The sequence below is a fragment of the Python bivittatus genome, unplaced genomic scaffold (genome assembly GCF_059951505.1).
Source record: "Python bivittatus isolate LINGU-HERP-01145 unplaced genomic scaffold, Pbiv_v1 ctg000010_np1212, whole genome shotgun sequence".
In the NCBI taxonomy this organism is placed as follows: domain Eukaryota; kingdom Metazoa; phylum Chordata; class Lepidosauria; order Squamata; family Pythonidae; genus Python; species Python bivittatus.
In genome coordinates this window covers 1,163,286-1,184,491 of record NW_028277029.1, presented here as the reverse complement: position 1 = coordinate 1,184,491, position 21,206 = coordinate 1,163,286, and the positions used below count along the sequence as shown (strand labels likewise).

The following is a 21,206-nucleotide window of genomic DNA, read 5'->3' as shown; positions in this document are numbered from 1 at the left end:
TAAAGATGGGCAAGAGTTCAAAATGGTAAAAACTACAGATGTCTGCCATCACACCATGAAGTAGACTGAGGGGAAACTCATAAGAGAAGTTACTGAGCAACCTTCATTCTTCGCCACTGGCTAGCTTGAGAGGAGCTGTGGGAAATGTTATTTATTTTTTTCACCACACTTATGTGCTGCTTCAGTCATAACCCCTCTGAGCAACATTTTAGTTCTGGTTCTCTACATCTGGCACAAATCTTTCTTCCTGACAACATCTAAATTTCTAAGAAACCGGTGACACTCTCGTCCAGTGTGACTGGTCACCATATCATAGCCTTTGAAAGAAGCAGAAATTTCATTCCTCTGGTCTCCTATTTTCCACTTGAATGGAACATTTACAGTAAAGCAGAGGTGTCCACAGGAGGTCAAAAAAGTCAAGTTGGTGGCTACACCCATGTGATCAAAGCCCCACCCCATTTTATGTGTCTCATGGTGCATTTTAAAAAGGGGCGGGACTTCAGTCATACGGTTGTGCCTGCTGTGTTGACTTTTTTTTACACACACACATCTAACAAAGTGTCCTGGAAAAATGAGGTGAACATTTGCCTGAAAAAAAGAAATATTCCCAAGTTGCTGATTGTTCATTGTTACTTCCACTAATACATTATTTCTCACCATTAGACTTCAAACGATGCAAATCCTCATCTTCAGGCTTTTCACAACTGACATTAGCGGTGTCTTAATCATCACGTGTACACGTGTACTCATAATTGTAGATGACAGATTACCCTGCATTTCCAAATAGCGTAGAGGTGGCTTTGCAGAAATAATTCTTCACGGGGTAGTTTTCCATAATGTATAATCAATTAAGCTTTGGTTATTGGCTGGAAGGATTAGAGTTACTGTACCTTGTTTAACATGAAACAGTGATGGGTTTGGACAAACCAGTTTTGTCACTTGATAAGAACAAACCAAGGTTGCCATTTTATTTCACTGCCATCTTCTGACCACTCGCCATTTAAGAATCCCTGATCAGCTTCAAACGATTAAAAAACTGCAGTATGAAATCCCTACTCTGTGCTTTTGAAATGCTGGTATTGTTTCAACAAGATTTGGTCTATAATTTAATTTAAAGGGCTGGACCCATTTTTCAGTCTTCTTTAACAAGATTTATTGAGATGGATGAGATGAGAGTTACAAGGATTCCAGCAACTGAACCACTGTCAGCTTAGAACTGATCTACACCCATGTTTATTAGGACAGAGACTTTCTGATTCTCTTTCTAGGAGCTTTCCTATGATCTAGGAATGAAATGGGTCTTTCCACTGATAACAGGGAAGTCTGCAGTTGGGTGTGTACATAACTGTCTGGGAATCAACTCTTACGTAGCTTCTGACATACAGTAAAGATTCTTATTATTATGAGACAAAAGGAAAGGACAATGAGGTATGTGCTCAGTTGTGCTATGCATCAGATTCAGATGAATCCCTAATCCATAGGCAAAGCAGTTCTCTTGAGTTCCAGTTGCCCTCTGAGCTTGGTGGTTTTCCTACAGACATCTTGTTACCAGGCTAGGCAGCCTCATCAGTGCAGGGGAGAGTGGGGGTCCGCTGCCTGTTTCTACACAGCAGCTTGCCCTGTCAGTCTTGGATGGGGTGGGGTTTCTTCCTTGACAGTTCCTCAATTAGGATATTGCTGCTGCTTCTGTCCTCACCACCACAAGGACAAAGGTCCTGTTCAAAGGTCAAGGAAGGAAGGAAGAAAACAGCCCCGAGTACCTTCTCCCTAGCAGCCAATTCCCAAATAACAAGAAACAGCTCCAGATAAATGATCAGGGAAGAAAGAATAACCGAATCAAGGAACTATCAAGGACCATGTCTGCAATGTATCTGGTCTTCTGTCCTTCAGAAGTGCTGGAACTGGAAAGAGGAACAGGTGTAGTTTTCTGCAAGCAATCTTGTGACAAGGCGTTTCCCCATACAAATCTAGTGGGATTGGGGATTGTTGTGAATGCTTCAGCTTCTCCTGTAAATATTTTTAAATAAATCCTTACATCGGGAAACATCTCCAATTCCTTCACTACAAAAAACAGAACTCTAGATGAGCACTGGTACCTCTGAAGCCTCCCATTGCTTAGAAGTGTGATGTGCGATCTGCATATTGTGAGCCTACTGAATGTTTCAGTAGGTATTGACCTCCACAGATTAACAAGAATGTGCAGCCTCGTCTAAATCTGAAGATAACAATCAGTGAACCCCTGCTTGGTCCAGGGATCTCATAAATAAATATCCCATTGGGGTAGATGTTGCACAAGGTTCATCTGGTTTCTACTTAGGACTTTGCAGAGAACCAGAAAGGTATCCACAGGGTGTGGTAAAAAAAATCAAAATGGGAGCCATGATGATGCGATCAAAGCTCCACCATCGGGCAGAGCTTCAAGTGCACCATTATGGCTGCCATCTTGACTTTTTTGACCATACCCTGTGGACACCCCTGTAGTGAACAAATCTAACAAACGAGTGATATAAACTGATAAACTGATTTCACAATCCGGCCACAGTCTGAATTTCTGCAGTACTACATTTATAAATATATCTGGAAGCAAACCTAGGGGTTAAATTAGGCAAAACATGTTGTCAGCTCCTAGGACAATATCTGACTTGGTCTGAAATAGACGTGGGACAACGTAGGCTAAACGTGACATCTGATCAAGGGTGGAGAAAATCCAGCTGGGTGGAGATGAACATTTCAGCCATCGGAATGGGTTCTAGCTTGCACTTGTGGTCTTGCCATGCCCAGATGGGAATGCTCTTTGCTTGTTCTTGATCAGGGGCAATGGCCAATTCTGGAAGGTATAAATTTGGGGTGATTGATGTGCAGGCAGTCATTAGATGACGAAGCAGGAGGGAGACTCGTTTGCCAGATTCCTCCCGATCCAACCAATGGCGTATAACAAACATCAGCGAGCCAGCAGGTGATTGCCAGGAGCTCTTCTTTGGGGAAGCCAGTTAGGAAGTAGGGTTTATATCTGAGACGTTTCATGATGTCCTTATTGCACACCAGAGGCGTTTGAGCTTGCAGACCTCTCCTCTTCCTCTCTGGCAGCAACATAAAAGATGCACAAGATGTTTTCACAGAAAATCTTGCATTGGGGAGGCATTTTACGCTTCCCCAAGATGAACTATAGGAGACAGCCTCCTGGGGTGGAAACCTACTGACGTATCTGACGAAGAGCAGCTAGCAAGCGTGCCGCACACGCCTAGGACGTAAACAACCTAATCAAAATGGAGCTCCTCAACTGCTCTATCCAGCTGCACGCTGGAGGCACAGGAGGGTTTCCAGAGCATTTCTTGGGCTTGGGTGTCTTTGGCATCCAAAGCTCCCGTCCATCCAATGTTGCCCTAAGTGAACTGCAGTTGTGATTCCATTCACAAAGAAAATGAAACTGAATATTGTGACCATGAATCTTCTGCATGCAACTTTTGGATCCATCTAGATGGTTTGTTACACTGCATCACCCCATAGCTGTTGAGCTCTGTGCCTGCACACTGTAGTTGATTCTGTTCTTTTTCGGCTTTAGCAACACATTAGCCCCATCCCACATCGTACTTTCGTTAGGGGACTGTGCTTTGCTGGAATAGTTGTACTGTAGCTACTGCCTGAATATTCCACAGGACAGTATTTTTTCTCGAATGTTCAGAAGCTAAACGCCTCTTCTTTCCTTCTCTGCAACATCTATGCTATGAGGAGCTGAACCAACAATTTCATTGCAACTTTAAAGCGATTTACTTAAACATTTCCCAATCCTCACCCCCAAACAACTGGTCCATCCCAACACAGACAAACGAGGGAAGCCGCTGATGCATCATCTCATCTGCCAATAGCGTCCTTCTGAGCTAACAGGAGCGGCCTCAGAATTGGGTTCTCAAGAAGATTGTCTTGATATTCAGGGGAACCTCAAATTCTGTGCTTGCACTACTGAAGAACTAAGGTTTAAATCTTCTGTTGGTGGAAAATAATCTAGAGATTTTCAACATTTCTTTCTTATTATTATTTTTAGTAGTGACTTTCTGTGGACATTTAGACTCACCAGCAACTATGCTCCTCAGCGGATTCCCTTAAGATGTTCAGCCCCCCGAGATGGATGGATTCTGAAGGATTCCAGACTAGTTTGGAAAGTTTACCATTGGGTGGGTTTGGAATTTTGGCTGAAGCTATGATTGGTCTATGTAACATGAGGATGCCCAGTGCAGTTGCTTCCAACCTGATCCCCCATCTCCTTTCTCATTAGCAGACACTTGAGCTGAAGGCAAGGAAAGATATGGGGAATGGGCAAACCTACGAGTGATGCTAAATCCCACTGAACTTTAGCAAAAGTTTGTTCTTGAGTGTCTTTGTGTGGTGATGTATGGCAGGAAGAAGAGTCCCTCCCCATGGCCAGTAAGGCCTTTTCCAATTGGACAAGAGACTTTTACATTCCAGAACTTGGGATGGCACAGTGGACATCAGTGGGTTTCATCCCCCATAACTTTATTCTACTCGATGGTGTCCACGGGTTGCGGTTAAAAATGTGTGACACGCATAAAAATCAGGCAGAGCTTTGATCACACTGTCACAGCCACCATCTTTTTTTTAATCGCTTTTTAATTAATAACAAAAAAGAAAGAAAAAGAAAAAGAGCAAAACACATTGACAGCAATGATGGAGATACCTCCATTGTCAGAGGGGAAAAAAACATAAAAAGCGAAAGAAGTACGGTGAAGGAAAAAAGAACGTAGAACGATATGTCATTGTAACAGTTAAACAGTTGCAATTCTCAATATTCTTATCTAAGCAAATATTGTTCAAGTACGTATATATTTCTAATACATGTATATGACTCTTGTGCTTTATCGGATGCCTATTCTTATTTTTAGGCTCAAATTATCCTACTTCAGACACATTATGCAAAGACCCAGCTCTCTGGAGAAGGCTCTGATGCTGGGAAAGGGGGAAGGAAGGAGAAGAAGAGGAGGGCCAGCAGCCAGGGGGATGGACTCGACTCCAGTGGCGAGGGGTGCCACTGGAAGGCCTGAAGGAGCTGGTTAGGGACAGATCCTCCCGGCGAAAATGCCCCTGTGTGGTTGCTAAGAGTTGACTCTGGCTTGATGGCCCTAATCGGGCAATCCATTCTTATTTTGTTACTCGTCTCGGTGATGTGTTTGCTTGATGGAGGAGCTGACATTAATCATTGCGCTGCATTGTTTTCATGCTGTTTTGAGTTCCACGTTGTAAGCCACTTGGAGAAAGATCTCTGCCGAGCCTACGGAAGGCGTGTCTCCGTGCCCAGGTCTGTGGCATCCGAACTCCTTGGCTCGACGCCCACCCCCTGCTCTGGTTTCATGGGGCATCAATCACTCAAGGGCGACAGTGGCATTGGGCCAATCAGATTAAGGAAGGGGGCAGAGGTGGGAGCAGCTTCGCCTCGGCCAAGGAATCCGGGCACTATATTAGGCTCCGCGTCCTCCTCTCCCCGGGCAAGGGAGGCTTCCTGGGAGCGCGACCAAGCCGAGGGTCTTTTCCCCCGGAATGTTTCCGTAGGTGAGTCTGGCGAAGCGGAGGAAGCCGAACCTCGCAGGCGAAGCCCGAGGGAAGCCCGGCCCGCGGGCTCCGGGCGTGTTCCGCACGTGGAGACTGGGCGAGCCGCGAAAAGCCCGCGCGCTCCTGGGTTCCCTGGCCAAGCGGGGACGTGGGGATGCCGAGCGGCCGCAGAGCAGTTCAGGGCCAGGGTCGCGGTCGCGGCCGCGAGAAAAGGTCTTTCCTCCTCGCCGGCCCCCGCCCGATCCCTTCGGCACAGACGCTCAGAAACCCGACCGTCTGTTCGGAGAAGGGAGGCGCCGCTCAGCAAGCGAGAGCGAAGCGTGCGTGCGTGTGCACGCGCGTGCTTCGCCCGCTGCGCCCGCCGTTAGTCTTTCCTAAAGTTGCCGGCAGCTGGCGAGCGGGACTGCTCTCCGCGCGGGCGCAACGGGCAAGCCGGGCTGCAGGTAAGCGCCGTCCCGCCGAGCCTCCGGGGCACCGCCGCGCCGCGCCGCGCCCGTCTCGCTCGGGCCGCGCCGTGCCGTCGCAGGCCACCCCGGAGGCCAGGCGAGCGGGGCTGCGGGGCGCGCGGGGGCCGGGGCCGGATGCGGATCCGAGGGGGCTGCGGCCAGATCGCGACTTCGAGGAAGAGCGCGGGGCGAGCGGCGGGAAGGCAGCTCCCCCGCCCGCTCTCCGCGGAGCCGAGAACCCGCCGAAGCAGGGCGGGGGCCGCTTTGATCCCGCCTCGGCAACGCGGGGCTCCGATCCGCGCAGCGAGCCTCGCCCGCTTTCAGGGCTTCTCAGTTCTCTGCGAGCGTGGCCGTGGGGATGTTAACGGCAACGGTGCCCGCAGGTGCCCGTTCCAGTTGGGTGCGAACTGCGAGAATTGCTGGGTATATTTTAGGTCTCTCTCTCTCTCTCTCTCTCTCTCTCGTCTTGTTCCAGGGGTCTAAAGATCACCCCTCTTTTGGCCCTGTCCTGTCTCCCGCCCCTGGGTGAGATTGCGACGGTTTGCGGCTGCTGAAATGGCCATTCCAGGCTTGCGGAGTTGCAAATGAGGCTACAGAACTCAGCCCGGGAGCTGGTTCCGAGTGCCTGGGGTTCCCCCGGGGAGAGTGGAAATCCTCCGGTGGAGACAACGTTTTGCCGCTCCTGCCCCTGCTGCCTTAGCGGTTCCAAATTATTGCCAAAGAAACAGCAGCAGCTGACAAACGCTGGCGGCCCCCCGGAAGTAGGCCGGGGGCGTTGGGAGAGAAGCTGTCCTGGCTGATCGTGCCTGTCCAGTTACCACTGGCAAAACGACGGGGGGGGGGGGGCGCAGAGGAAAGAATAGGCGGGCAAGGGGAGTTTGCTGTGGGATGAGCAAATGCTGTTGAGAGAAGGCAAGCTTTGATTCCCCCCACTCCATTCTGCTCTCTTCCTCTTAATTTCTGCGTTGGGCACTTCAGCACAATCTCCCTCGTGAAGGGAAAATCTTTCTCTGGCTGAGCTCACCCCACGTCTTTTCCTTGGCCCCAGTGCAAGCAGATTTCCTGCTGCCTTGTTCCTGTGTGTTTTTCGGGCATCCCCGTCTACTCTGAAGCCCTGGGATTTATTGCTAATAACCCATAATATAATAATAACAGAATTAATGCTACCAATAGCCGAAGAATATCGTCAGGGATGAATCTCTCCCCCCCCCCCCCCCGGTCAGGAGAAACACGGGTGCTTCTGTGTCCGGGCTCTTTGGTTGAATCTGACCTGGGAGTGGGACTGGCCTGCAAAATGGCCTGGTTTCTGGACACGAAGCCTGAAGGACGAGAAGTTCCTGGCAGATGAAAGCACATCTGTTCTTCCTGGAAATCGCAAGAATCCAGACTCAGGTTAGAAGCTTCTCTTGACCCCAGTGCGCACAGCATTGGCCGAGACAAGTAGGGATTACGTTCAGATGTTTTGACTCATGGGAAGACCACTTCAGGTGATGGAAATGCCTGCAGCGGTCAAGATAGAGGAGTGTCTACCGAGACTAAATAGGTGATGGAGAAGATACTCAGTTCTGGGTGGGACTGCATCTTAGCACCCTCCTGTGACTGCAAGAATATAAGAAGAGCCCTGATGCAGGAAGGGGCAAACAGGTGCCTTTATTCATAGCCACTGAGAACCTGATTGCCCATGAATGTATCCAGTTTCATTTTAAAATGTTCCAGCTTGGCTGTTATGACTAAATTTGCTGTGGCCACAAATTCCACAGGTTGACTGGGTGAGAAAGTCTCTCCTCTCAGTCTGGAATCTCCGTGTCTTTAGTTTCAATGGATGATTTTGAGTTCTAACCTTGGGAGAGAAGTAGAATAATGTCCGTTTCTCTCTAAGCCGTGCATGATCTTAAACCTGAAGTCTCGCCCTAACTTCCTTCATTCTCAGCTCGGCATCCCACTGCTGTCATCTTTCCTTGTAGAGGAACCACTCCACCCTCTAATCATTTTGTTGACCCTTTTTTACCTTTTCCAGTCCTGTGGATATCCTTCTTCAGGACCGGAACTGTCCACAATATACCCAACCATTAATATGTATGAGGGCATTACTGTACTGGCAGTTCTAATTTTAATTCCCTTCCTAACAATTCTAAGCACACTGGATTTTCCTGCCTGCCTGCCTGCCACTTGTACTCTGTCAGTCTCTGGCTGAAAGTAAGTGATATTTTCTTCTTGTGTGTATTGAGTTGACCTTTTTAAATTATTATTATTGAGGTCTCCACTATACTCCTGAATTTCTTTCCTGGTTGACCACTGTCATCTCCAATCCCATGAATGTCTAGTTGAAATTTGGCTTTATTGTGCCAACAAGTAGTGTGCAACTCTTCTTGTCAGGAGTCCAATCTGGACATGTTGTTTTTTGTATTCAGTTAGCCCTCTGCCTGGATTAAGTTAGATAAACCTACTGTAACTCTTGAAAGGGATTTGAGTATCTTTGTTAATGCAAAACCCGTTAGCCAGGATCTGAACTGGCACTGTGCATGGAGATCCTGTTTCAGAGGTTTCATCATCACTTTATTTGTATTTGTTTCCAGGCTCAGGTTAAGAGCATTAACACTTAACTTTTGATTGCCTCAGGTGGCTTCTGCATCAGATAAGCAAAGAAACTTCTCTTCCTTATCAGTGGATCTCCAGTGGGGTTGAGGCTTACATCAATGAGAAAGAGGATCTTTTTAATAAAGCTGGCACTGAATCTCTTGTTTTGCCTTTTAAATGTTAGGCAAAACATTGTACAATATCAACATGTTAATCTTTTCATTATTCTCAAGAATTATACCCAGATTCTGCAATACCATGAATTGTCTTACTTAAAAATCTGCATGCTACGTATTACTCATGTTGAGTTAATAAAGCCTAGTCTTAAAAAGCATTTTATTCAAATCTCTGCAATGTGGAGGGTTTTTTAATTTTATTTTTACCATACTCCAGATCATGCTTTGGTATTTGCTATGCTTCCAAAAGGTCCTCCAGTAAATTATCTCTCCCACCCAACCTTTTTATAATTTAAGTTTTATAGTTTTATTGTGTTGCATCAAAGAAGTCAAGGTGATGGCTGCAACTGTGCAGTTGCACCCCACCCCCTTTTAGAGCCCTGCATATGCAATCCATGGGGGCCTCAACCATGTGGTTGACCCTCTTCCCATGGATTCTAATCCTTATCCTCTTAAGGCCCTCACACCTCTAATTTCTGGGTTACTGGAGTAAATGGACCTATGGTTGCAGACTTAGAGTGAGGAGAATTCATTGTGCACGGAACAAGAAAAGGAACACAGAGCATGGTGAATGAGAATGAAGTATTATATGGGACTGTAGAGGATTAAAGAAGGGCAGTGAAGAGGAACACAGGCAGATGACATGGAAGAGAATTTGTTCTATGTCTCCATAGTATTGCTGTGTGGCAGGGTTGGTAACAAAAAGATGGAAACTGGGATGGATGAAGCTGAGTGCCAACATTAAAAAAAAACAAAAAACTAGCATGTTGCATAGAATGGATGCCTGTTTGATGCCCAGCTCTAAAAACATGTCCACCTGAAAGGTGATAGGGCACTTCCTGCTAAGTACAGAATTGTAAGTCTTCTGAATACAACCAAACTGTAAGCAAAGAATCTGGGCAGGAAGCTCTGCATAGAGCAAGATAATGTCTTGGAAGGTGGACAAGCAGGGTTTAGGGAAGGGAGATCAACCATGGTCTTCTCCAATATCTAGTTGATAAATATGCCTGTAATTCTCACACACAACTGTATGTAGCCTTTGTAGCCTTTAAGGTGGCCTTAGACACCATTTCAAAGTATTGGTTATGGGATAAACTTCAACCATCCACCATGGACAGGCTTTTATTGATATTAATTTATAGCAATAGCAAATTAATTTGTAAACAACATGAGCCAGCAAGTTCAGTATAGCACTAATAGGCAGCTAATTAATCCAATAATATTAGCAAAAGATGTGAGACAGATTTGTATTTTGGCCCCGTGTTTTTTGGTATCTATATCAGGACTCAAATGTTTCAGACCCTGCAATCTACATTCTTCCGAAATAGGGGATAAACATCTTCATATTTTATGGATATATTTTATTATGTATGGATGATGCAGTGATCTTTTCCCAGACCTCAGCCGGACTTAGAAGGGCCCTCAGCCAATATTTAGCCAATTATTTATATATTATGTATTTCATTAATTAATTTCTGTAGTTGCCCATCTGAACCAAGTGACTCAATTATGCATTGAAGAAGAGCTAAAGATTGATTGATTGATTAAGTTGGTGTTGATTCTTAGCAACCACATAGATAGATTTTTTTCCCAGAATGATCTACCCCCAACTGATCCTTGATGTATTCCAGCAGTGCACCTATTGTTGCTCTAAAGACCAGAGAACTAGGTCTTTGCATTATGCCTCCGGGAGTGGCTTACCATTGCCTTCTCCTGCACGTTGTCACTAGTGATCCTCTGCCTCTGGCAACTTCCTATACTGCTGCTGCTCAATATAGGTGCCTCCTCGCTTTAGCTGGGCAGCTGGGATGACCTTCATACCTTGGGTGGCCCTGCTGCTATTATATACTCTCGGCATACACTCATGGCATTCTTCGCTCATCCCTCCCAGGGCTTGGCAATTAATGGCATCTTACTGGCTTAAAGAACCCTATCCCCTACAGGGTTTTTAGCTCAAAACAATTTCCAATCCAAACGGTGCAGAACTGCATCCAGCAAGCTGCCCCATTGGGACGTCCCCTGATTCTCTTGTGAACGTGAGATTGGATAAAGCAAAGGAGGACATCAGACAAGGGCTAGAAGAAAGGGGACTCCTGAATAACTTCACAGCTGCCCCAAGGCTAGACCAACTTTATAACGAATCAGGGGAAATGCAATTCATACAATACCTATACAGGTTATCCTACTCCCAATATTTCTGGGCCCTCTGTAGAGGTTCTCTTCAATGTCCTTCCCTTTGCAATCATGGACCAGCTACCCCTTTCCCACAGACAATGCCCTTGTGCTTCTGATGAAACTGAAATATTATAATATCTTTAAGGTTTTACAGACTTTACAAGGAATCGTGTTCCTAACCAATCCAACCCCTAATGGATAGGTTGCCTAGCCATTCTGACCAATGGTATTTAGGGTTCTTCTTAAACAATAACTGTCCTGAAATCATCTATCTAATTGCTAAATTCTGTGCCCAAGCCATCAGACTCTGCTGACGTTCAGACCCAACAACCAACTTAGTCTATTCACTCAATTAGCAAGATTTGATTGTATTTTTAGATTCTACTTTCAGGCTGTATTTGGTTGTTTCAACTTTTATGATCTGTTCTTGGACCGTAATGAATTGTTTGTTCACTCAGTTTGCCATTACTTCTCAACTAATCTTCCTCAGAGATCTTATAAATAATATAATATAGTATAGCATACAGCAGGTATAGCAAATTATACAAGTTAAAGCAAGTGCGGCTGTCCAAAGAGCCGCCACCTCTGCCTGTAATCTCCAAGATGGCATTTATTTCATGAAAGTTTGGATGTGCGTCAGAAGACTGAAGTGGATAAGATCCAGCCGTGTTAATCTTATCCGAGTCCTGTTGGTCTCAGTGGGAGAATCAAGTGTGCATTTAAAAATGATCCATTCGGAGGATATGAGATCGGTGTAAGATTAGCTCGGTCTCATTTTGTGGCTTTTTCTGCCTTCCCTGTGCATTACTAGTACATGGCTAGGACAGGGCTGTGGGTCAAGAAATCCCTCATTTGAGATTCATCTCTTGAATGAATTTACAATTCAGTGATGATTTCTCTGCCAGCTGCCTTTTGAGCTAATATTCTGGAGTGACAAACCTCCAGATGTTTTGAACAATAACTCCCATAGATTTCAGCCTGAGCGTGCCTGTCCTTGCTTGGATCGTATCATTAAAATAAATAAATGCATTTCTTCATTCAAAAGAGTTGTCTTCGGGCATCCAGTCCAATGGAATCACAACAAGGCTTTGCATTGCTATTCCTTGTGTCCGCCATCTTACTTATTACATTGGCCGGCCAGTCCGCCTGCCTGCCTGCCTTCCTCGCCCCCCATATACGGATGTCTCTGACCTTGCAAACCTTTAGAAAGGCAGTTAAAGTGCCTGAGCCAGAGTTCCCTTTTGGTGAGGTAATCTATAGTGTATTTTTAATTCTGATTGCCATTTAATTGGTTTAGCTTCTCTTAGTGGTTGGCATTATTTTTCTTCTGAATATTGGTTTAGTAATTTTTATATGCGACCCAGAGTCATGCTGCTTGAGTAGGATGGCCGTCTAAAGATGTTATCAATCGATCAATACACATTGAAGTGTTCCAAGTGCTTTTCCTGAAAGTATTAAAGCAGCTGTGTGTTTTATTTATTTATTTAGTACAGTTATAGGCTGCCCATCTCATATATATGATTCTGAGCCTGTCCCTGGCTACATGGCACATGCCCAGAGAGAGAGAGAGCGAACTGAGGGCAACTTTTGATGCAGCAGCAAAGGACATGGCTGCTTTGATGTTTCAGGAAAAGTGTTTTGTCTGTGCCCGTGCGCTTTTCAAAACTGCCCTTTTGGGATCCTTTGCACACCTTACAACTGTGTTTATATCATCTTCATGCGGTAGTAAGGAGTTGCTATATCTGGTAAGCATCGAGAAGACTTGGAAGCATCACCGTTGCCAGCAAGCAGGCCTGGTTCCTTTGCTGTTGGCAGATGCTGGAACACTGTATAAGTTGTGGGTTCTTATAGTTGCAGTCGATCTGAAGAAATGTTGCTCTAGAGCAGTGTTGTCCAAACTTGGCCACTTTAAGATGAGTGGACTTCAACTCCCAGAATTCCCCAGCCAGCATCTTAAAGTGGCCAAGTTTGGACAACACTGCTCTAGACTGAGAAATGGGATTTTATTTATGTTTGCCGGGATTGTGAAAATATGCTTCTCATTTGGATAGCGGAAGGATGTTGTATTTGAGTTAGGTTTAAATATTAATCCTACCTCGGTGAACATTAATCGTGGATTTTAGTTGCTTTGTAAATAAGGATAGCAAAAAACAAACAAATAGACAAGTGAGCTTCCTTTACTCAGTTGATATTCTGCTCCACCAGCTGCTCCTTTACTGGTCTTGAAAACCCCAGTGGATGTTGCAAGCTTTTCTTGCAAATACTCCCAAAACTTTAAGGGAGATTGCATGCACTTCAAAATAATGTTTGAAAGTCCCAGTTGCTTTGGCCTGTTTTGCCTCTCCTGCCCTGCCCTGCCCTGCCCTGCCCTGCCCTGCCCTGCCCTGCCCTGCCCTGCCCTGCCCTGCCCTGCCCTGCCCTGCCAGCCTCCTCCTCGATTTTTTGCAGCTGGGTGCAACTGACAGCAATAGTGATCCCAGCTCAAGCACTGGAGCCGTTGGCCAGTTTGACTGGAGATACCATAGAGGTCTTCTGAAGGAGGTCCCTTCTGGAATTCTGAATGGGATTCTCCTATTATCATCAGTTGCCTGGCCCTGCAAGGGTCAAGGGAGATGGGCTGCAACGAGAATCACGAGGCAAAAAAGTCTGGGGTTTATGACATGTTGTTAACATGGCACGATAACAGCCTTGAAAGTCTACATCCCAGAAGCTACCCAGAAATTAAAGTGAGCTGCATGTCAGACTTGGCTTTTGAGGGCAGCTGCTTGTGGCTGGATGTGTGCCAAGGTGGGCCTTAATATGACCCAGGAGGGCTCTTCCTGGGTTCTGTTGATCACCCACAAGTCCCTCCTATCAATTCAGATCAGGGCCCTAACAGATTAACAGCCCAAACAGTATTAGGTGGGTTAGTCTACTTGGAAACGTAAAAGAATGTGATTTTAATTTGATCACTTTGACCTTGGAGAGTGGGTGGGTCTTTTGCTTTTTGTTCTTTGGGGGAACATGTGCGTTGTATTCCGTTTGCAGCGTAAGATGGACCCAAAGCAGCGAGTGTGGAGTTGGGGCCAGGAAGACTTCCACAATCTCTTCAGGGTCACTGGAAAGAACAGTCCTAAGAACTGACTGGGGGGGGGGGGGGCTGCAGGCTGGTTAACGAGCCATATTTCTTCAGCTTGCCCTTATTCAGAAGGAGAAGAGTCCCTAAATATAGGAGGAACTCTTGGTTTGGAGCCAGAGCCGTTCCCTCTTAGGAACCTTTTGCTTGCTCACATCTGTCGAAGGGCGCAAGCAATTCAGTTGAGCTTTCTTGATTTTGCCCCACCTTTTTGGCTATTCTGCATCTCAGAACAGAATCGGGTGAGCAGAAAGTAAGAGCCCAAGAGCTGGGAGAGTGTCTGGTTGGGGAATTCTGGGAGTTGAAGTCCACCCATCTTAAAGCTGCCAAGGCTGAGAAACACTGCCTTACAGAAAGCAGAGAGTCCTCTGGTCTTCTCACCTCCCTAGCACCAGTTGCTGGCTGAGTGCATCCAGTCCCTATTTCTTAGCTTCTGATCATTGTTTCTGAGTGGGCGTGAAGTTTGCTCCTGGAGAAGGGCTTCCATGAATTAGTCCTTAGTAACATCATTTGAACATTCAGTTTGTGAAGTGGGCTGATTATGGGGTGCATGTAGACTTCAGCATTACCTATCATCTGGTGAAGAACATGTCTTTAGTTGTTTTTCTTGTCTGTTCCATGCAGCTTTCCTGTCAAAGCTGAACTGTGGCAACGGCAGTTGTAAACCTATTTGTTTCCTAGGTTGATATTTCCGTAATGACAAATGTTGCATTTGGAAGAACAGAACCATGAATATCGGCTTGTGGAAAACATGCTTATAAACTTAGGCTGCTTACAGTGCGTAAGGTGCCGGAGAGAGAGAGAGCAAGCGAGCGCGAGCTCCCATGATCAGTTCCAGCAGTCTTAGTCCCTTTGAACTCCTGTGATAGTAACAAGGATTTGTGCTTGTTCTTATCTTTCACACTAAAATCACCGTGACTTAAACACTAAACCCTGAAGTAAACCTGGACTATTGAACAATGGAGCTACTTCTCAGTTGGTTTCTTCAGTTGATTTACTGTTGATTCTCTTCGTGTTGCTTAATTATATTAATTACACAGCAGTGAGGATGTTACCTGCTTGGGTAATGAAGCATCTTCACGCAAACAGCCAAGCTAAGAGAGCACCAAGGGCTCCATGGCTTCATTATATCGTATGGTGAGCACCACATTTAAAAACCAGACCAGGTAAGTGACTAGTGTCTAGTAATTAGGTCATTTTCCTACACGACAGTTCAGCTCTGTTGTGCTTACTTGTCGTGCCATGCTTGAAATCTGGACTCCACATCGCCATCCCTCTTGCCTTTTCCCGTGAATTTGTCATTGGTTTATTGGATTCTTGGTCTCGACCAGTGCCAAGCCTTGACAAGGTTGTGGTGGCTGTTTTTAGCTATGGCTTCTCAATGCTCTGCCCGAGTTTGCCTCTTGCTGGGCTGTGGCAGGCATCCCGCTTGCTGTCTTGCTGGCTGGCAGCCAGAGTGCTGGCCCAGAAAAACCTTAAGTGTGGCTGTGCCCTCAATGAAGCAAGCTGCAGCTGGCAGAAAGAAGGAAAAAGGGAGATCGCCAGCTCCCTTGTCCCCTCCCCTGGGTGTCATCTGGCAGCTATTCTCTGGCGACTGTGGAGGCAAAGAAAGGAATCAGGACCCCTCCATAGAGAGTTCAGCCAGGCAGTTTGGGGTCCCTCCTTTCCATCCCATCTCCTTTTAGTAAGAAGACAAGCACTTCCAGTTGATACAACATGGCAAAACAAATCAGCAAAGGAGTCAGACAAGGCTGTACGTTCTCCCCTTATTTATTCAACTTATATGCAGAATATGTATTAAAGGAAGCTGGTTTTAAAATTCAAGGAAGAGACATCAGTAATCTGTGCCATGCTGATGACACTAATGTGATAGTTGAAAATGCAAATAATTTGCAAGTTCTAGCAATGAAAGTCAAGGAGCATTACAAGAAAAAAATGGGATTATGATCTGATCTTGTATACAAACTCATGACATCAGGTATAGCAACCAGCCTTAGAACTAATACTGAAGTTACTGAAGTGGTGCATAGTTTCTGCCTTTTAGGATCCATTATCAACTGTAAAGGAACCGGTGCTCAAGAAATATACTGCAGACTGACACTTGGTAGAGCAGCCATGAAGGCCTTGGGAAAGATTTTCAGATGCTGTGATGTGTCTCTGCCTACCGAGATCAGAACAATGCAGGCAGTGGCATTCCCTGTGACCCTCTAGGGAAGTGAAAGCTGGACTTTGAAGAAGCAGGACAGGAAGATTATTGACCCCTTCGAACTTTGGTGTTGGAGAAGACTCCTGAGAACACCGTGGACAGCAAGAAAGCAAATCAGTGCATCACCCAACAAATCAACCCAGAGTTCTCAGTCAAGGCACAAATAACCAGGTTCACATTATCCTACTTTGGACACACGATGCAAAGACTTAGCTCTTTGGAGCAGGCTCTTATGTTGGGAAAGGTAGAAGGAAAGAGGAGAAGAATAGGACAACCAGTAGCAAGGGGGATGGACTGATGAATGCAGCATGGGAATTGCTGAAGGATCAGTTTATGGGCAGATCATCATGGAAAAAAGCTATCTACATGGTTGCTAAGTGTCAACACCGAGTTGATGGCACATAAACAACCAATCAAAACGTTTCAATATGCTGAAATTATTTCTGATTTTTCCAGGTGTCACTTTGTGTATTTGTTTTAGATGGTTGCCTATCTCACCAAATATATATATTTAAATTCTGTTCAAATTCTGTTGTTGCAGAGGCATGGCTGGGAACTGCCCTGGTGTAAATGAGCTCTTGCCAAAGTGATAACCTTGAAAAATAAGGGTTTTTCAGAAGTGCGTCTCACTGTGTTTGAAACGGCGTGTTCTTGCCTTCTTTCATTCATGAGATGCCGTAGGATGACCGTGCAATGGCTGCTGCACAGAGGTGTCTGGGTGTATGCGTGCATCCAAGAAAAAATCAAGACTCTTCTTTTTGTACCCCTACAGTGCATGTAACTAAGGACGGACCTTTCATTGCATGGCGTGGCCCCCATCTTGACTTTTTGGGCCCCCACAGATGCCTCGGCAGCTGCATGCAAAACACATAACCTGGATCTCACACAATGACCTCCTGTCTCCTGTTTAGTTCCGATGTAGTAAATTCATTGTATAAAAGCTAACACTGAATTAAGAGGCTGGTGGCCTTTTTGCAGTTGTGGAGAGAACGTGTGGCATGAACAGGAAATGAACAGATTAGAATGTGTGGATTTACGATCTTGAGATGGGTTTGCAACAGCAACAATTAATCCCTCCTGCCCAGTTCTCCAGGAAAGAGGGAGCAATTTAAGGTGTGTACTTACTAATCCAGTTTACAACCACTTGCCTCTTGGTGACGCATCCATTTTGCTTTCTTGGCACCAGACAGAAGGAGCTTGCCATTACCTTTCCCCACCCCCTACTCTAGGCTGGCGCTCTGGGCTTTTTTTGGGGGGGGGTCTGCTTTCCAAATAGCAAGCAGCTGAAATTAGGGTAACAACAATGTGTGTGCCCCCAGAAAGCATAAAGCAGGATGCCCACTGCCCAGTTTCCCCACGAGTGGCAAGGGTGAAGACTGACCGGAAGGCGCGCACACACAGCGACCGTTCTGGGAGGTCAGGAATGGATGATGTCACCCTCCCTCTCCCCCCACCCATGAAAATGCAGCACCTCTTCTCTGGCTGCCAGTTTAAAGCACCCTTCCCCCCCCCCCCCTTGGGTCACCTCAAGGACTCCTTCCAGTTGGGGCTGGAAGGCTGACGCCAACCATTCATGGGATTCAAGCAGCAACCTTCTGCGTCCAAGAGCGGGGGCGCGGGGGGGGGGAGAGATGATAAAGACATTCAGTGGTGCTTAAAAGTTTGTGAAACCTTCTGAATTTCCACACAAGTCCTAAAACCACATAAAGGGAACCCAACTGAACAAATGAGTCAAGAACATTTTTTTTTTTACCACGCTCAATCGTTATCAACTCTACAGCAACTGCTTTGGACGAGTCCTTGCAGTTTTCAAGGCAATTTTGTTTTGGGGAGTGGTATACTTGTTCTATTATTTATTGAGGAACATTTCCAGCTGAAGACTCAGGAACTTCACCCACACATGGCATTTCCAAGCCTTTTTGTTTGCACTGCAGAATGGCAGAGGTTACTTTGCAGTTACCTTGGGTTGGCCAGTTTTGGCAGGCAAGGCCCCTCGCCTTGCAATCTCTACTGTCTGGACAGCGCAGTGCTTAGTCATGGCGCTCTGAGCATCCCTGTTCAATGCACGCTCTTTATTACTTTGGGGAAAAGGGAGGGAAAGGCTTTTTTTTATTTTTACTGGCTAGGAAATTTTGTCCCTGAGGAAATTGCCAAGATGCTGTTGTAGCAAACCTGCTTCTTCTGGTGGCTTGGCATTATTTATATTTTATGTATTGATCAAATTTATACCATTTATATTTATAAATGATATAAATATATATCCATTTATTAATGGAATCATGTCATTAGCATGTTATAGTACGCAAGTAAGTTTATTGTTGTAAATAAAGTTCATAACATATAATGTACTATAAAATACAATCAAATAAAGTAAAATAATAAGAGAAAAATAAACTAATAAAAAGAGTACAGTATTAGATGTAAAAAGGTTACAGCAAGATAAAGCCAAGGCTACTGCTAAGAACTTATTATTTTCTAGGTTTAAATGACAGCATAGCAAAAGTAGCAACTTGGTTGCTGACTGTTGGGTCTCTAAGAAGATAGTTCAAGTTGTTTGAGGCCCAGCCTTGAGTTCACCCAGCATCAATAACTGGGTCCTGATCTTGTAAATGGGACAGTGGAAGACATAATGAGTAATGTCTCCACAGTTCATCCTCTGGACTAAGCTGTGTCTTCCTAACATAGCTGTTGATATCTTTGCCAATTCTGGCATTAAAGTTACCACCCAGTAGGATATTTGCATTTGGTAATATTTGTTCAACTCTCTACAAAGGTTTGCAGGGAGGACCAGACTTTGAGTTTTGGGTTTCGTCCTGTTGGAAAATAGACGTTAATACCAAGAATTAAACCTCAAATATTTGGCATCTATCTAGACGACCTGGATGTAATCACTGTCTGGCCAATTCCTTTGTTGTATAGTTCCTTCCATATCAGCTGAAATCAATATTGATAACCCCCCACTTGCTCTTCCTCTTCCACACAGACCCCATTTAGTGGCAGGGATGGGATATGAGCAGAATCCTGGCAAGGGAGGAGGAGGAATATCCAGGCACCAAGTCTCTTATAATAAAAGGAGGTTAAATTCTGGCAGGTACTGTTTAAAACAGGTGTCACCAATTTACTGTGCCACCCAGCAATTCCAAGAGATGGCTTCTGTGTAACCCAGAGCTTCAGGAACAAGTCAGTTGGTGGCATTCAAAATGTTATGTTCTTGTCTAAATGCAAGAAGACATCATGATGATGATGATGATGATGATGATGATGATGATGATGATGGGCATTCTCATCAATGAGAATTGGGAGTCACTAGCAGGCAGCAATTTTGGGCTATTACCAATTAATTTGCTATTTCTGAGCCTAGCTGGTCCTGCAAACTGGAAATCTTGGTTAGGATATACTCTTGATACAGCGACTTCTGTTGTCCTCTTTTCTCGTCTGAACCCTCAGATAAAGCAGAATGGAGTAGATTGTCTGAGCAAGATGGAATCAGTTTGGGCTGCTTTGGAGTAGAAGGACATGGCGACTTGCTGAAGTGTAAGTTGCTTTCCTTCTTTGGCAGTGGAGTTTGATTGCAGGATTCAGAAAATTTGTAATGATTTTCTGCAGAGGTGCTGTCAAATGGGAGTCCAAAGATACCAGGTCAGTCAAACTGCTCCTCGGGTTAACAGCAGTGTTTGTTTCAATTCATCCAGTCTTCATCCATTTCTTCTTGTTCACAATTCAGTAAGGCTTCAAAAGAGTTAATTAATCCTGTTTCTAGAACTTCATCAGTGCCAATTTTTTCTTGCATCATCTCAGTGTGATTATCTGAGCAGTGTCTTGCCAGGGACGCGTAAAGGTGCAGGGTTGCTGTGGTTGTTATCATCTGGCATGCTGTATCCTGTCCCAGGCCAAGCTCACAATTCAAAAATAGAAATTACAGTTGGTGCGGTTATAGACGTTGTCTAGCAGCAAAGCCTGTTGGGAACTCCTTTGGCAATTGTTTGACTTGCTCTTCCCCCTTCAGAGTGGGGGAGGCTAATAAAAGCAGCTATTCAGTCAGAAGGTTCCATTCCCCAAGCTGTGTGTGTGTGTGTGTGTGTGTGTGTGTGTACCTTCGGGTCAGTGTTTATTCATGACAATTGCCTGGACAAGTCCCTGCAATCCTCTTGGCAAGGTTCTTCAGGAGTGGTTTGCCATTGTCTCCTTCCGAGGGCTGAGAGAGAGGGACTGGCTCAAGGTCACCCAGCTGGCTCTGTGCCTAAAGCAGGACTAGAAGTCTCAGTCTCCCAGTTTCTAGCCTGGTGCCTTAACCATGACACCAAACTGGTTTTCCATGACAAGTAAAGGAGAGCTCTAATAGTTGTAGTTTTTCAGTTTTTGTTTCTAAATATCAGTTCCATGTATCATAACTGTTAGAGGTGGCGATAGAGTGGAGAGGATTCATTTTATTGTTATTTTTACTCACAGTTTTCTTGTCCATCATGTGACTGATTGTTTGATTATGTGCCATTAAGTCGTTCTTGACTTCTAGCAACTGCATAGATAGATCTCCATGACAATCTATCCCTAACCTGGTCTTTCAAGTCTCCCAATGGTGCACTCATTGCCACTATAACTGAGTCCATCCACCTTGCTGCTGGTCTTCTTCTTCTTCTTTTCCCTTCCACCTTTCCCAGCATCAGAGCCTTCTCCAGAGCGCTGGGTCTTCTCATAAAGTGTCTGAAGTAGGATAATTTGAGCCTGGTCGTATGTGCTTGAATGAGAACTCTGGGTTGATTTGTTCAATGATCCATCAGATTGTTTTCTTGGCTGTCCACGGTATTCTCAGGACTCTTCCCCAACACCAAAGATCACAAGCATCAATGTTCTTTCTATCCTGCTTCTTTAAAGTCCAACTTTTGCTTCCATAGAGGGTCCCAGGGAATACCATGGCTTGCACGATTCTGATCTTTGAAGGTACAGACACA

General features: G+C 45.3%; 1 protein-coding gene across 2 annotated transcripts in view; it reads left to right on the top strand.

Annotated features, from left to right (window-relative positions):
• The first annotated feature begins 5,477 nt into the window (after positions 1-5,477).
• The window catches only part of LOC103048366 (fatty acyl-CoA reductase 1-like), a 58,306-nt gene continuing 42,577 nt past the window's right edge, over positions 5,478-21,206 (top strand). The window contains exon 1 of one of the 2 annotated variants that reach the window (XM_088145612.1): positions 5,478-5,562. The gene's annotated coding sequence lies outside the window, so the exon portion shown is untranslated. Of the gene's footprint in view, positions 5,563-5,875; positions 6,006-21,206 lie in introns of those variants that run through there. The other variant, XM_088145561.1, reaches the window with a different exon arrangement.